Source organism: Alligator sinensis, unplaced genomic scaffold, assembly GCF_000455745.1.
Source record: "Alligator sinensis unplaced genomic scaffold, ASM45574v1 scaffold274_1, whole genome shotgun sequence".
In the NCBI taxonomy this organism is placed as follows: domain Eukaryota; kingdom Metazoa; phylum Chordata; order Crocodylia; family Alligatoridae; genus Alligator; species Alligator sinensis.
In genome coordinates, this window is record NW_005842124.1 from 212,724 (window position 1) to 216,129 (window position 3,406).

At 41.9% G+C, this 3,406-nt stretch overlaps 1 non-coding gene across 1 annotated transcript; it reads left to right on the top strand.

Moving 5' to 3' along the window:
* The first annotated feature begins 1,240 nt into the window (after nucleotides 1-1,240).
* Nucleotides 1,241-1,397, top strand: LOC112550493. The gene has a single exon (XR_003094375.1). It is a non-coding gene; the product is annotated as a U1 spliceosomal RNA (small nuclear RNA).
* The last annotated feature ends 2,009 nt before the right edge of the window (nucleotides 1,398-3,406 follow it).

Below are 3,406 nucleotides of genomic sequence, written 5' to 3' on the forward strand. Positions count from 1 at the left end.
TATTCCAGTTTCTGTAACTAAACCATAAGCCAGTCCAATAGCTGTCAGTTTGAGATGCTTTTATTTTTTCAGTATTTTAACTCTGAGTCATCTCCAAGTCCCTTTACATTTGTTTTCTGCAAACTTGAAGTTCTGAGGTAGTTACCTTGTCGTAGCTGTTCCATAAACTAGACTGACTCATGTGAAGACAAATAAGAAAGGTTGCCAACATGAAATGTGGAAGCTACATCAATCCTCCTGGAATGCTAACTTCACAGACACTCTGGTACCACAATGTTACTGGACCTGTAAGTACCTAGGTAGACATGGAAAATCAAAACCTATTCCAGCTCTGGCATGTGACTTAACACTTGTTTGAAAAATCAATTTATCTCATTAGTGTTACCTAAACAAAATTTATCAAAGGAAGTTTTAATAAATGGACACTATTTTTGCGATGAGATTTTAATATAATCATTTAAAAATATTAAAGTGCTTCCTAAATGAAAGACTTCAGCCTCATTAATCAGTCTAGGGAGGAATTTCCTGTATCTTCAATTTGCAAATGTATTTTGTTGCTTTGCTGTATTCTAAGGAGGGAATATTTTCTAGTGGTTAATAAGGGAAATTGCTCTCTCTGTCCAAAGCTGGGATTAGAATTCAGTGGCTTTAACTCCTAGTCTTGTTCTAGCTCAACTCAATGGCAACATGTCCATTAGTTTAATAGGGAGCAGTGTCAGGGCCCTGAATTTTTTTAAAACTTGGACAAGTCTATATGAACACAATGGCTTCTAGCTTTGTGTAGCTTAATTTGTCCCTGCTTGAGACACCAATGGGCTGATTTTTCAAAGAGACTACTCAGTAGTCACCCATGCTCCAACTGCTGTGTACTATTTTATTATTAGCATAATCCAGTTAGTCACTGAGGACTAGATCAAATAGAGGGCTAATATGGATCTAAAGTAAGATGTAGGTGGAATTTTGATGTATACCCAGAACTGCTCCAGTCCTGACTGAATACCCTGAAACCAGGTATTCCTTAGCCTCAGCCCCTTGAAGGATTGAATCAAATGGGAATGCTCTAAGCAGTCACCCAGACAAGTGAATGGCAGCCATTACTCTTTTCTTTTTTTTTTGGAAAAGTGACTGGAGGAAGAGGTAGTACTCACCCAGGAAGTGGAAGACCCAGGTCCAGTGCCTCTCTCTGTCTAACAGGATTCCACTTCATATCTCCCGCACTTACCTGACCGAGGAGATACTACAAATAACCAGGTAGTTTTGAATGACTTGGTGTAGTTAGAGGGTGGAGACCTGTCCCTTGCATTGTGGGCAGGCTGACCCCAGCAGAAGTCTCCAAATGCGAGGATCTTGGCTATGCAATTTATGGTGATGGCGGGTTGCTCTTGGGCTTTCCCTGTAGCTTGCTCCTTTGGCCTTTTAGCTAGATGCGAGCAAGACTAGGGCTCATCTGAAACCCGAGGCCTCTGGGCTTGGGGCTTGCACATAGGACTTCTGCTATGGATCTGAAAGGATCCGAAGCCCCAGACTGAAGAGTTTGGGATATAGGGTACTTGGTGGTGGTAGTGCCACATAAACATGAATGATTGAACTCTGCTCAGTCGATAGAATTTGGAACAGATTTGACTGATTTGGCCTGACACACAAAATTAAAAAAGCCCCCCAAAATAAAAAAAACCACCCACCTTCTAGGAGAATGCCCTAAGTGTTAGGCAATAGGCTAGTCTTTTACCCCTCCCGCTGAGCTGCGCCACTGGAAAACGGATCTCAAGGATTGCAGAGAACAAGAATCAAAAGGACTATGACTTAGTCAGTATATTTCTCTTTGCATAATAGATCTGTAAGCCAAATGGATTGTGAAGTAAAAATATTAGGATGTTGTTATATTGAGTTTTCATTCTTGCCTTTGAGAGAACCAGGCTTGCATAATGGTAGAACTGACTCACTTTTCACTTTAGGACTTTATTCACTCCTATTTCAACATTGTTAAATACAGGGTCTATCATCCTATAAAATATTTTTCATAGATTTCATAGACATTAGGGTAGGGACTGGAAGGAACCTCATGAGATCATCGGGTCCAGCCCCCCCGCCATAGGCAGAAAGTCAGCTGGGATCAAGTGACCTAATATTTTTGAGGAATATTAGGCAGTGACAGCAGCAATATAAATATTCCTCACAGATATGAAATTAGTAATCCATTGTGTTTAGTTTAGGTCAAGAAATATAAAAGCCTTGTAGCTCAGCAATTCTTTTCCAGAGGGGTTGTCGGGAAAACAGAGTTCATACCACTGTCAGCTGCACATCCAAACCCAGAGAAAGAAATGTCAGGGTTATCTGTGGAAAAGGTGAGGCATGATCTGGCAAGGGACACGTATGTTGAATAAGAAAACAAATACAGAGGAACCTGCAGCAAATATCTTCTGTATCCATAAACACTGAAGGAAAGTCCCTGAGGGGCTATGCCTATCTTATTATGAGGAGGCACACTTCTTAGTATGAGGAGGCCCACATATTTCAGCCTACTGGAATGGAAGGGAGGCTTCCAGGGACATGGTGGGAGAAAGGTGCTGGATGGCAGAAAGGACCTTTTTCTGTGACTTCCCTTGCATCCTACCCCAGGCTATGTGATTTGTAGAGTTTTCTGAGGCAGCTGGAGCCACATTAGTGTATCATTACATACAGGCTCACTAGGTCTGTGGAGAAAACCTTTTACAGAACTGAAGCTGGCATGTATACCAGTGTGATCTCAGCTAGCTCAGAATATCTCTTCCTGGTCATACACTGTGTATTTCCAGTCAGGGGTGATGGGATAGTGCCTGAAATGTTGACTATGTGAGTGTATGAAATCATCTGGAGAACTGCTGCCTTTCAGAGCACTTAATGACTCCTGGCAACGGCGATATGTTGATACTACTTCCCGGCTTGGGATACTAGATCTCCCAGTATTTCCATACTGGCACATCTCTAGTCTTGTACCGGCATGTCTGTTGTAGTATGTGGGCCAAACTAAATGTTTGTAGAAGAATTTACACTGTGACTAATTGTGCGGTAACATTCATTGTCCTGTTGTAATATTTATGGCATCTGTTATACTTTCCTACTTTGGGGCAAATACTGTCTCAGCCCTTCCCCTTCATGCAGCCTTGCAAAGCTTATAAAGCAATAGGACAATTGTGGTTCCACTATGCGTGGATGGAGATCATGGTCCATAGAGGGAGATAGCACAGTACTCTGCAGCTACTCCATCTGCACAATGAGGAAATGTTTGGTGGCAGCTGGGCTTCTGCTCTTGTCTAAAGCTTGCCAGAGCTGGTGGGCATGTGAGGGACTGCAAATGCTACAATTGCATAGAATATGCAGAACACTTGGCAGAGGTGATATCTTTTATTAAACCAACTAAATAGTT